The sequence below is a fragment of the Homalodisca vitripennis genome, chromosome 2, assembly GCF_021130785.1.
Source record: "Homalodisca vitripennis isolate AUS2020 chromosome 2, UT_GWSS_2.1, whole genome shotgun sequence".
In the NCBI taxonomy this organism is placed as follows: Eukaryota; Metazoa; Arthropoda; class Insecta; order Hemiptera; family Cicadellidae; genus Homalodisca; species Homalodisca vitripennis.
In genome coordinates, this window is record NC_060208.1 from 134501429 (window position 1) to 134516110 (window position 14682).

General features: G+C 30.1%; 1 protein-coding gene across 2 annotated transcripts in view; it reads left to right on the forward strand.

Annotated features, from left to right (window-relative positions):
- LOC124354757 (hemicentin-2) overlaps positions 1-14682 on the forward strand; it is a 406108-nt gene that overhangs the window by 226577 nt on the left and 164849 nt on the right. For both annotated transcript variants that reach the window (XM_046805443.1, XM_046805444.1), the window contains exon 2: positions 7341-7408. The gene's annotated coding sequence lies outside the window, so the exon portion shown is untranslated. The remainder of the gene's footprint in view (positions 1-7340; positions 7409-14682) is intronic.

Here is a 14682-nt window from a genome sequence, read left to right on the forward strand (position 1 = left end):
AAAGAAGTACGTCCACCACGTAATAGACTGCACTGAGGTTACATATATTGTGTCTAGTTTATAGCTCATTTCTTAAGGTTACACGTGTTACTATGTCACATTTAAAAATGTCATATTATTATAGGTTACTGTTTTGTGTAAGAAAATTATATTTTCAAATTTAATTGTTGCCACTATTTTTCCCGTAAGACCAACGTAAATATTGTCAATAACGCCCATCTAAATACTTATTTGAGACAAGCTCCGCTAGCGAACTCGATGATTGCTTATATTGATGAAGCTTTATTAAACATTAATAGTATTGTTCGTTGTTGAGAGTATTTGTTTTTAAAGACAGTAAAACAAATAAACGAAAGGATGATTATCAGATGGAAGAAATTTTATTATGTGGGTTGAAATTTATTTGATGGTTCCATTTCATACGGGTTTCCTTGTGTAAATAGTAATTGTGGTATATAATTATACACCATGTGTATACTGTAGTAAGCTATACATTTACGTGTATACAGTTTGGAGACTAGTTAAGTTGAAAGAAGACATAACTTATACAGGATGAAACTGTAATATATAGGTCTTTAATAAGTTATCTTCTTTAAAATTTTATGTGTTACAACAACTTTATGACTTATTAATTTATTTACTTTCATAAATAAGAATGAAATAAATTCTAATTCTAGAATGTAAGGAAAACATTGAGTAAATTAGGTGGAAACTCTTATAACATAAACATCTGGTAAATGAACGCAGCTCTGAGGGTCTCTCCTATCCAAGGCTGTCGTCGTAAGCTGATTAACGTCTTTAAGAAGGGCCTTAAACCTCTTAACCTCATGCCTTTGTTATGTTTGTCTCCCTTGAAAAGGAACCTACTATTATTCATTCAACTCGTTCATCCTATCCGAACCAATTGTTATTCGTGGAATTATTTATAACAATGCCATTTTAACTGGATTTAAATATATAGGGGGTTGTTCTTGATATTGCTTTAAATAAACAGGAATTCATGCAATTATTTTCCTTTATTTGGTAAACGATAACACCCAAACCTATTTTAAATATAAATTATATTTGAATTTGAAAGATAAAAACTCATGAATTTATACAAGATCTAGTAATTTTGGTACTTCCCAAGTTAAGGTTGAAATTATGGTAATTAATTATAGGTCTCATCGACTATTCACACATCAATAATTATAATATTTCTTTTGAATTATTTTTATGTTATTAGGATAGGAAACAAATTGAAATATGATTATTTTTTATAAACTTTCATAGGTTTCATAGGTGTTTAAAGTAGGTCTAACTGTATATGCGACGCCCAGAATATTAGTGTATTTGAGGTGTTTACACAAATGTTTGTTAGCACAGTTGCCAAGATGAGTTTTAAAACTCATCCCTTATAATCTTTGTAATAAGGAGTGAAATGCGCATGACACTTATTCCCTGTTTGTCCCTGACATCAACGGAAATTAACAGGGAAACACAATTGTAGATGGAAAATGGAAATATAGATTTTTAATGTTAATTACAATAGTAATAGTGCTTTTGTATTGAAGCCTATTTATCCTTGTGGACTTTGGGCATGGGTTATCTAGTCTCAGCAAGATCTCGTAGTCTTAATGGCTATTTTTTTGTATTTATTAAAATTCACATACGATAAATGTCTCGGATATTTTCGGAGACTCCAGCAGACAGCAGTCGAGATAAGAGACGTAAACATAAAAAGATATCTGATACGAAATAGATCTTTTATAAATTATTATACTAAATAAACAGTATTCCAAATTAAATAAGTAATGCGAAATGAAGGAAGGAGACTAAACAACTAAGGAACTAAGGAATAGGTTTAATGCATAACTAAAATAGATTGCACTACTAATATTTTTATTTTAGAATAAGTATATTTAAAACTTTTACAACTCAGCTATTCATAAGGTAATTTCATGTTCCGTTTGACATATTTTCAGAATAAAACGTTATCGAAAACGTACATTTTGTGTTGCAGAACAGTTAGATTCCAAGCGTCTTATCTAGGGTTCCAGAAAATTTATAGCTGTGTCATAAATAAAAACACTGAATTTTACCTGAATCAAGGCAGGATCCTATATGCATACTAAATCGGCCACCAGATAAAGATGTCTTAATAACCTAATTTAAGTATACAATTAAGAGAAGAGTTATAAAAAATATAATAAGAATGAACTGACTAGTTGTGAATTTTATGTACTTAAAACACGATTCATAGGGTACATCGTGCTTATTAATAATTACAGTAGGTGAAGAAATTCAACGACAGCCCATAGAGAATACGTTATCAATACAATCGCCACCTCTCACCTTCCACTTGAAACTTCATCTAATTACACTCATAGAGGCTCACTCGTACTCACAGAGCTCACTTGAAACTTGTACCTATTCTAAAATGATTGTAAAGTTACTTTCTTAATAAAACTCTTTTCAAATTTCTTTCATGCTTTACCATGAATTTCATTAAAATTTCATTTAAATTTGGTTACATAAACGTTTAAAACATTAACAATGCCATTGAAGTTTTCTGTTAAATATAATGCTTCCAATGACCACTTGTACTGAACTATTTATCCTGATACCACAAACACAACTATCTGAAGTAGAAATTATCTCAGTTAGGTGTAGAATAATTATGAATTAAAACCTTTGGTAAACAGGTTGTATTTCCTCGTTTTTATAAAAATAATTCTTCCAGTATGTGCTCTATATACTAGCGTTGGACCAATGCATTACTACTGATACATTTTTGTAGGCCAATACATGCATATTAGATTGGAATAATAAGATAAAACATACTATGTATTAGTAATTAAATATCACTGACTATAATGAGCAGCCATATAACATGAGAGCCGATGGCTATGTCAGGTAGAATGTCTGACTTTAGATCTAAAGTAGAGACACCTTTAGTTCAAATGAAATGAATTTTATGTACCATCAAACAAAATATTACACAAACGAGAAAATAAATCTTAGTTAATTGGGTATGTTTTAAGTAGAACCCAGAAACTTCATTTCTTTCGCTTAAGGCAGGTAAAAATTACATTTGTTTGTGACGTTTAAAAAACGGTTGCGTCAATCGTTTACACCAAAGGTGACCGTTGCACATTTATCGGTTTCATCGTTATTGTACTGTGTTAATTCTCCACATTATCTATTTAAAAATTAATATACGGGCCAGCTGTCCATGAGGACGGGCGGAGAAGGGCTTAAAATAGGATTATCATCACTTATTTTTACCACACATAGCCCTAGAAACACGGGATAAAATGAACTGATTGATGAAATGGCTTTAAATAAAATCCGATGATGAAGGGTATCAAGACACGACGAACACAATCTATCGTGTTTAAAGAGGAGTGAGGAAAAGCTTCCGCTTAAGTTTAAAGCAAATCCAAGCCCATTTGTACTTTGGTAATCCGCTCAGTACAACCCCATCTGGAGTACAGGAAGCACTGTTTTATTAGCGCGAAAGTAAGTTTCGGTGCACATGAAGAAATGTATAAATCTTTAAAACAGACAGTAATGGAAGTTCTTAATCTACCTTTACTACTGGCCGGTTTTAATTATACATAAACGTTCATGTGTTTGTGGTAGTAACAATATAAATTTCTAAAAACAAATGTATACGATACACATAAGGTTACATTTTTTATAAAAAATTAAAACTAGTATCAATCCTTGCTTACTGGTACATTTATACATTTATTATCATAGTAAAACTATAAGCACTATTATTTTTACATATTACCAGACAATTCGCACTATGTACCAACACCCATAATCCTACCTGGGGGTCTAAAGTTGTATTACAGCAAACAAGTATGACTAACTGAAAGATACAGTTAAATTTAATTAAAATGTTGTAAAATTGTATTATGTGTAAATATTGTATTATGATAGCACAACTATATTATGTTTCAATAATTTAACCACAATTTTTAATGTTATTACATTTATAGTGGGAAATCATGCAGTAGTTCCAAACGTGTTTGTAACATAAAGTTCAGTTTCAGTTTTAAGTTTTTCTGCAATGGCTTTTGAGCTCAGTGTAGGAAAATTAAAAGTTTCATCAAAAACTTTTAAACTGTAAATAATAGCAAATATAGGGTATGAAGTGTTTGGTCAGTACTCAAATCCAGATATCGTAGAAACAATTCCGATCTAAGTTTTAAGACTCTTAAACCCCTATCGTTATCTTTTGACCGACGTAAGCTTCTCACACTGTGTATTTGTCCTGGATCGGGAAACAGGCAATGAAACTCTCTACCCGAGATTAATTAATTGACCATAATATTACAATTATTTTTAACGTGGCCAAAATACTAATGTCTATAGGAATATAAATAACTAGAACCAGGTTGATCAAACTGCACATGTATTATGTAATCATACGAATTGGGTGGGAAGCGGCGGGTGACTGTAAATAAACTTTCCATATCCGCACAAAATGGCAAATCAAATTTATAGCATGTAAATAACTAAGACCGGAAGTAGATTACTAAGGCTTCTTGTTGACGAAAAGGACCTTTTAAAAACCATAGCCTATACTTAAGTTATATCAAATGTAGCCAAATCAACTGTGTTACGGAAAATACCTTAGATCGAAAGTGAATTTAAACAGGGAGACAAATGACATTTATTCTAACTTCCAAAAGATTATGTTAACTGTTGAATCTTTTAACCATGGAAACAGATTACAATTTATTAGTTACGACTATATGCATACTTCTTTTTGAAAAAATCATAAGGCGTCATCATATTATATTACAAATGCTTTACTAAGAAGTCTAAACCTTTTGAATTTGAAGATTACGTGAGAAGCCATAAGCTCTACCATCCCACTCTATGCCTCGCTTTGTATCATTAGTGAGTAGAGGTAACCTACCTCGATTTAGTTCATAGCCATGACCAGTTCTGATCTCTGATTGTCAAGTCCTGCTCAGTGCTCACTGCTTATTAACTTATTGCGTAACGTTCTATCTCCTATTTAAATAAAAAATTTTCTTACACCGTAACTGATTCTATGTTTTATATTTTTACTCAGACCTGTTAAATACCATCTCAGTATCTCATGCTATCTTCATGTTCACCAAGGATGTTTTTAATATCTCTTACATGTAGGTTTTCGTAAATGGGCTGTTTTTGTAATTTTCTGATGTATTTGTAATTAGGCTTTTAAAGTATAAGATTATGTGCTAAATTTTATATTATTACAGCAAACTGTTTTTTCGCAAATTAATAATTTATAAAGTGAAAATTATAAAATATCTAACCACTCACATATTTACAAATTAAATTTCCCCGATATCATGGACAGTTGAAATTAGGCACACGTATTTATCATAAACTAACTAGAAAAAACTAAATTATTATATATAATATAAACTACAGAGAGGGTTTGAAATTGGGTTATAATCCCCTTATATAGTATGTTTTAAAACTTCCCAGTGGCAAAGAACGATGAACCTTTGCGCACACGTGCCACGTGAAACAAAATAATTTTTTTATGAATACCAAACGCGCGCGCGCGCGCGCGTGTGTGTGTGTGAATAGAAAGTGGTGCAACCAAACAAAATTATTATTTGCGTCATTTTCAAGTTCCCCATGGCTTAGATTAATTAAATTTAAAATTTACTTAACTTAACCTGTCAATAGACAAAATAAAGTAACAAACTATAAATTATCCTTTACACACTAAAGGCGAAAAAATATCAGCCAGTAGGAATTTTTTCGATTTTGTTGGCTGTTGAACCTTTTAAAGATGTTAAGTAATCCTGAACGTAAATTTTGTCATTAAAGATTTTAGTATCATTTATATAATAATAAATGCTATCATAATTATGTTTTGTTAGTTTTGTTTTATCACTTGATGTAAAATTTAATGTTATTGTGATCACGGCATAACTGCCGAACACGTGTCAGGAAATAAAAATAATTAAACGTAACGGTATGGGTTATTTTCTTCATATATTTATTATGGTAGGCCTGTGCAATGATTTTTAAACTTCTTTTTGAAATTAATACATAAAAATTAAGAATAAATTCAAGAAAATATGCTTCATGAATCAAATTTGCCTAATGGTCTGAAACTCTGCACACACTAATGTTAGTTTTTGTTGTTGCTTTACGGATTTTCTGGTCTACTGTTTGAGTTCCAATATTATTTTAAGTTATATCGTACCCATATAGTTTCTCTGCATATCATTCACGCCAACTTCTTGCCAAGATACTGTAGTTTAAAATCTTTACTCTAATGAAAATCAACTTTTTATATTTTGGCGTTGTATATTTTCTTCTTTATTTATATCGTAGGTTAATATGTATTAGATCCATGTTCTCGTTTTATGTTATATTATTGCTATATATTACGCCTTTTACGTCCCAGAAACTGTTTATATGCTCTAAGGATTAAGTCAAATACATAATATCGGTGTTTCCTCAACTCGAATTTAAAATTACGTAGTGATAAATTTTACTTTATTAAATTATATTATTAATTATAAATTAATTAAATTATATCAGATAGGTAAGTAAGGAATTTCATCACGAATCAGTGTGCAATTTAAAATATTTACATGTTAAACTTACGTGTAGATTAAAAAGAACATATACAATTATTAATCAGGAAACTATAATCAAGGATAAATAAAATAATAACTTAAAGTTATTTATAAAGTACAAGCACAACTTAATATTATAAATTTGAACCTCTGAGGACAAGGCAGTGACTTTATGTTTTTATATGTAGTATCTGATTGTTAGAAATATTTTAGCACTATTTTTTCTACATAAAGTTGATTAAATTCTATAGGAATTACTACTTAAAACGTTCAATGAATTTACATTTCATATCTGCGTTTGATTTTTTACCATTATTTTCATAATAATTTCAAATATTATCTGTGCCTTTAAAAATGCTGTAACAATTATTAAAGAATGTAGAAAGTACACAAATTTACCAATAGTGTTAACATTTATTGTTAAGGCAAGTAGATTCATATGCACTGTTGAATTTCTATATACGTATAAGACACACTACTTGGATATGTCCAAACAAGTTCTGCCCCGTAACATTTGAATGTGAGCAGTTTCAAACTTAAAACCCGAAAACTATCGAAAGCAATCAACTAAGTTTTGTATATGACAGTAACACAGAATTTTAGGTATTACCCTCGGATAGGTTTATTTTAGACCTCTAATACCATTTAAATTACATAATCCTTAGACAATATAATTGTTTTAATTCTTTTTTTTATAACCTTAACCAGGTTTAGTTATTATCAAAAAATGACTGATTGTTTTATTTATAGATTGAAGAGAAATGCCGAAAGCACCCTGTTATTTTCTCGAATTCCAAGCGTAATTTTTCGTTTACAAGGTAAGTCAAACTTAAATTTATACTGCACCTATTTATGTTCTATTTTATGGGAAACAAATCAGTTTATATTATAGAACTAATCACAGCCAATTGACAAGATTTATTTTTTATGGTGATTTGTGAAATAATTTTCGTATCGATAAGATTATGTAAATAATAAATCGGACATTTACTGTCATCCTGACTACGTTGACCAACTAACAAACTTTCATTTATAAACATCCTCAATGCTTGCCATGAAAAACGCATGTCTGAACTTGCAGGATTTAATTGAAGGTTGTAGGATAGAATGAGAAATTATTAATTGATATAGCTTACTTACGCATTTACCTGAATTAGTATCTTACAAGTATTACTTATATCGACACTTCCTTCTTAGAAATAGCAATTTATCACAAATTTATTTCATAGTGCAGAAAACATTTCACCAGTTATTTACGTATGTTGTTAATTAAAGCTATAAAGGTAGTTTTTTATCCACACGTTTCAATTATTAAGTAACAAATTTCAACGAAAACTTTACCTCATTGTATACTATAATTTCCTAGCATTCACGACTGTAATACGCAGAGTTTAATGTACTTATTTTTTATGAAAACATTTATCCAAAATGATGCGTAAAGTCCTTCCGTACTTCGGAATCCAGAAATAGCTAATTTTACACGAGTTAAGTTATTCAGGCAATTGCTACTGAAACGGGCATTGAAATGTACTTTGTAACTGCTGTAGCTGCAGTGCCTTCAAAGCAAAGCCCTCCAACACTATTGAAGACCGATTGGGACATTTTACTGGTAGGGTACTGAATTTTTTATTAATTTTTCTTAAAATATTATTATATAAATAAATAATTAATTTAACATTATTCCTAAGGTTTTTACGTTAAAGTGAGAGTGTATTAAAACTTAACTTTATAAAAAATGCATACATACTAAATTTAATTTAATATTGCTAATGCAAGCTACATAGATCTTAAGAATACATAGATCTTTGTTACGTTTACGTTGTTTAGAGGTCATATAACAAATTTGTTGTAAGATGTGTTTGATTAGTAACTTGCTGAATAAGTAAGTAACTGCTATTCATATAACATTACCACATGATCTCTATGAATTTAGAAACAATGTTTACAATTATTTTTATTTAAAAGAACGGGTGTCGTACGTTACGTTAAGAATTAAACATTTTAAATCCATAGAGAATAAAAAATAGTAATATGTTTATAAGGCCTCAGAAAGGAAGGCCTATAAATAAACTAATAGTGGGATATCTCAGTTGGCACAAAGTCTGTTGAAGTCTGCTTTGAAAAGATGTAAGTTTGCCGGGCTCAGAAAGTTGTGTGACATTATGCAAGCAGAGGAGAAGTTTGAGCAGGCCCGAGGCAGCGAGTTGTGCTTCCCAGACTAACTGTTCCCCAGGGCTCTCTTCCCAGCTGGAGGACTGCCCGATGCGACGTGAGTCTGCTTATTCATTCGTCACAGATTCGGCACTTTGATATTCCATCAGACTAATCACTTTAATGGAGCATCTCCATTAATTTACATTACGAATGTTCACAATGTAGGATTTAATGTTTATATTTGTAAAAGTGTCTGAGAGTATGCGAAACTCTCCCCATAAAAAACACGTATAAACTGAGCAAGAATTGTTTGCGTCTCTGACAACATACCACCCTCCAGATGATTCGATGGTATTTACTTTTTTCAAATATTTTCTTCATCCCATCTTAGTTGATACGTACCTTTTACAATCGTACATGTGTATAATATTTATAGTAAACCATTTTTAATTTATTCTCTACTTAAAGTCATGTGGGGTTTGAAAACCAATATATTGATGCTCACTCAATATGGTATGTGACACCGCATGAATTGTCATAAACAAATTTGTTATGAATTCAATTGCAAAGCTTTTACATAATCATATTAATTAAATTTACGAACAACTATTTTAAGGTTACTGGCTTAAGATATTTAATTTTGATCAATAATTTTATAACAATACATGTATTATAAGGAATAAGGAATATTATAAAGAGCTTGTTTTATGAATGGAATATCAGCAATTAACATTAATTAAAACCTAATAAATGGTAATTGCAATAGGGCTAAAGAAAAAAAAGCTCTTACGTTTATAGAGTTTCAAGTAAAATTTAATTACGTTTGCGAGGGGAGGATTACTAAAATAAAAATAGAACAACAAAGAACTGGCTCTTTACAGCGCAATTTGCATCAGCAATACCACGCCGGACTATTGTTTCTATGGCCTCTTTTTATCAAGATTGTATGTAGGATAAAGTGACAACAATGTTATTATTTTTAGAAGTTATTGCTTCACGGTCGTCATGCTGTTACTGTTCTACAATGCTGATTTTCCGTGAGTTGTTACCTATTAAGGTTTTATTAACACTCTGCCTTTCAAAATACACTATAAACTCATTTTAAACACATCTATTTATGTTATTGTTGTGCTTTGAGCTTATATACACTAAATAAAAATGTTCGAAATAATACAAAAGTATAAAAAGAGATACATTAAAAAAAAAATACAAAGTTTAATCGTAGGGAAATCGTTTAATAACCAAAATGATTACAATACACATAATTGCGTATGAGGTAAATGGAATAATTATAATTAAAATGGTTAACATTTTACTAAACATTTTATTAAAACTTATTTTCCTGAGAGTTAGCACAGCTTATAAATCAAGAAATTTACAGATGGCATGTCTATCAGTATGTCTGTGCTCACCATATAACGAGAATGAACTAACCTAATTGTTTTGAATCTTGGCATGAAACTTAGTTCCTGTAAAAGCACCATCGAGCTCAATATATTTCATTTCATGTGATGTGGCTGAGCACAAGGTAATATTGTAACTATTAGTTTACGTGTAAGAATTGTGACTTCAAGAAAATATCATAATAAAGAAGTTTGTAAACAAATTTAATACAATCGCATAACACTGTAACATGAAAAAAGCAAAGATGAGTCTTCATTACACTATAAACAATCTCTGTGAAGCTAGTTAAGCGATATGTTTTCTATATTTGTAAATAAACAATTTCCTTATCGCTTTCTTTATTCCTTTGATAAGTATTTTGAATTATGTAGTTTCTGATTGTATAATTTTATTATTCATACAGGATATTCGATATTGTCTTTAAAATTTTATCATTCAGGCCACATAAAAAAAACAAAAACATAAAATTACCCCCTGCTGACACTAGCAGAAAACGCTTTTGTTTTTCTAATGTTATTATAAACGTGTGTGTACCATGCCATCTATCTAAGGCAGCGGCAAGTTGATGGTTCTTTTATAGGTTGCATTAAAATGTTCTGATGATGGCTTATTATGGCTTGATTTACCCCCATATCACTTATAGGTTCGTGTTGTGGGAAGCTTGTGCAAACAATCAAAGTGTGAGAGTGTTCAAGCTGCAATAACAAGCGATCCGCATTATCGCTCAGTTTAAATTTAGAGAGTCGTGCAAAGAAGCCTTAAACAATCTTTAATAGCCTAGTCTCTACAACTTGGAAACAACTCTGTTTTGTATGTCTGAATGGGCCATGACGAATGGCCGAGACATACATGCGTATGAGACTAGAGGCAGAGATAACCCAACTGGTAGACACAGAACGATGGTTTATAACCTCTAGCCTTCAAGGGCAGTTGTTCATTTCGTCAACAAAATAAATAGATTCAATAACAAACGCTAAAATGCCCAAGGGTTTAAAAGCTTGTTTGAAACTCGTTTTAGTGTAATAAATATTGTATAAGGAAGAAGACCTTTTAGCATATGATTGGGAGATCACCAATTAAACAATCTGACTGAATCCGTCGTCATAAATAGGAATTACTATTGAATGAATGGATGTATGTAAATGTGCAAATTGTATGTTTGGATGATATTTATCGTGGGGTGTATGATAAAAATTTAGGGGAGTAAAAGTAAAAAGTTGACTTGACGTTCCGGCAATACAAATCTGATTTGATTTTATTTGTCTTAAATCTATGTTCCTCTATCATACTATTTCCTGTGTAATACTGTATTTCCTGTGATATACTTTCTAGATTTCAATCTAGAAAGTTATAAGTATTTATATATTTAATCAGTGTTGTACAGTATACATCTTTAGTAGGAAATGGACACCATGCTTCCTCAAAGGTTTTTGTCACAAAATTACATTTAGCGTCTCTTACATTACTTTGAGATTCCGTTTGCTATAGTCACAAGCTACTGCGCTCGCTGATTTCCTCAAATGGTAGTAATGGAACAAATAGTTTGTTGAATAATAATAATACCTAATACCTCTGTTTTTGTTCCTTCAACCACTATAAATATACCGTACCACAATGATCTAGAAAAAGAAATAAAATTCGTTACATATAAATATTATTAACTTTGTTCTTTAAGTTAATGCAAGAACTAATTAACTGCTTTGCCCTGTTACCATGATGTTGAAATAAGATGTGTAGTTACTATGTAATTAGCTGTATACTTTCACTCAATAAATGTAATCTAATTGAAAATAGTGGTAATCACATGGATTTTCTGTTATATTACAATATTTACACAGAACAGTTATATTAAAATATATTAACAGTTATATTAAGAGGCTCTTTAGATGAATAGTACCTTGTAACTTAATAGAACAAGGTGAGACTTTTTACTGCTTTAGAGACCAGAAGGACGTTACTAGAGGTATTTCCGATATAAGACTATGCCTATACTTATCCCATGTACCCTAGGATGTCCATTTACAATTTCGGTATAATTGATTAAATAGTTTATGCACGAAAGCAATACAAACAAACAAAGACACTCTTGTTTGCATATATCTTGCTTCTAAGAACAGACCACTTATTCGGTTTTTATTTGGAAATATGTTGTGTCTTACAATATAATGAAAAATGTACGTTGGTCCAGAATTATTGAAATTATATTCGTAAATTTATTAACAGTATTTTTAATCTTTCCTGGAATGAAGCATATATATTATTACAATATGACAGTACTCAAGACCGAATTGATTAAATCTAAATACTAATAATGTAATCTTTAAATATATTTTTTTTAAGATCGATTTCGTCGATTGTAAAAAATACAATTACATTCATTACCGTTTAAAATTATTATTTTAACTTAAAACTATAAACTATAAATTAGTATTTCATATTCCACATTATACTTAAATAAGTTTTAGGTAAAGGTTAATACATAGGAAAACACTAATACATATTTTCAATAAAGCACTAATTTCCTAAATGGTGCGTAGTGGTTTATGTAACCGATTCTAATGATTGCCGGTAATTTTAATGGTTGAGCTTTGGGGAAATTCGCTTTCTTCAAGAAGAGGATATTTGAGGAAAAGATATTTAAGAAACGGAGAAGATATGATTATTCATTTGAGAGATGGAAATATTCCGGATTCAATAACCATTTCAGTGGAGTAACGATGAATCCATTAGAGTGAAGTACTTTTGCCTCTTGACTTCGATATGATAAGTAGACGCTCTTACAAAACGGGATTTTTAAATAGCTTTCCCTTCCTATCTAATAGAAGATATATACTAGATTATACATATGCTATAATGCGTAAACTAACCTTAAGTTAAAATTAAGATGCATAATAAATTCGTGATAGTACAAACACCAATAAACCATTAAAATCAAAGAGATAATTTTGAATACAACGTATCTATATGATATTGTAATGGAATACCTTGTCGTACATTTATGTACAGACACATGCATGTAACCAAAATATACATTTTACTAAAACTATAAACGACTTAAAAAGGCAAATACCTGTACATTTACGTATGTACAATACCTTAAATAAAAATAATATATATAAAATACATATATATATATATATATATTTTGAATAGTTTCATATTAAAATATTATCAAATATGACAAATCATATAAATAAACATAAATGAAACGCCCAAGTACAATCATGTATTTGTACTTTGTCATGTAATACAAATTTTCATTGGTAGCAAGGTATTAATAATTTTTTGTTATATATTAGTATATAAAAATTTTGAGCTACTTACGTAATTATTAATTGTTGAAATTCTTTTCAATCTAATAAATTGCTCTTTTTCTGTTTGTTGATTAATAATTGCTTAAATTATCACATGTGTATGGATTTCTTTGGTTAAAAATTAAAACTTTAATTTAAACTTTACCAATTTGTCATTAAAATTTACAAGTTAAAAATAAATACAAAATATTGTTTCGGAGTAGCTTAAAAAGTAACAATTAATCAAAATGTTTAACCATTGCGGCATTGACGTATATCTTTCTCCTAATTTCTAATTTTATTAGGCTTAAACGTATAATGAAACTGGTTCAAGATGTACAGTGATAGAGCCAACGCCTCATGGCTTAGAAAGTTTGGTTTGCCACCTTTATTTAAGTAGGCTACTGAGACTGAAATCAGACCGAACTATAATAGTAGACCATATAGTAGTAATCAAAATAATGGCAATATCAAGCTTTTAAAGGTATTTAGATCCTCCACAACATTTTATTTCCCAAATTAATTTTTTTTATTTATTACTTACTCTTATATGTTTACTATGATAAAAATAGAAATTTTCTACAAATAGTTAAGAATACAGTATTTACTTTAAGACGAAGCAGGAATGTTCTTGCGATTTACACTGATGATGAGTACATAAATTCCTTAAAGCTAAAGTAAGTAGAATTATTAGAATTGGACATATCCCATCGTTATAATGAATAACGTGTTATGAAATAAATCATTTCACTTCCAGAATTTGGGTATATACCGTTTATCAGTAGTAAATAAAAACTTAACACCTGAAATAAGGAACTAGTCTGATTAACTATTTAGTCAATCTGCACTGTAAAACAAGTTCTAAGTTAAATAAAAGCGAATACTTGAAAATTTATACTAGCGGTAATAAACCCAAACAACGTAACAGTACAGATCCAAGAGCACTACAAAACAATTGTCACACGGGAGGTGAAAGATTGGAGAAAATCAATATTGACACTTGCTACACTATCGTGACATGTCATCTGAAACCAAGAGGACCGGAAGGCAACAACGAGGAACGGGGGATAAAGGACGCACAGCTCCGGCCTTCGTTTATAATCCGAATTTGCTTCAGATGACGTGTCGGTAGGGATTTCTGATCAATCTATCACTTAACAACACTGAACATGGATTTTTATAACACTTAGATTACTGAAAGACTCTTTTAAATCAATTACTCAATAATTTTATATAACTAT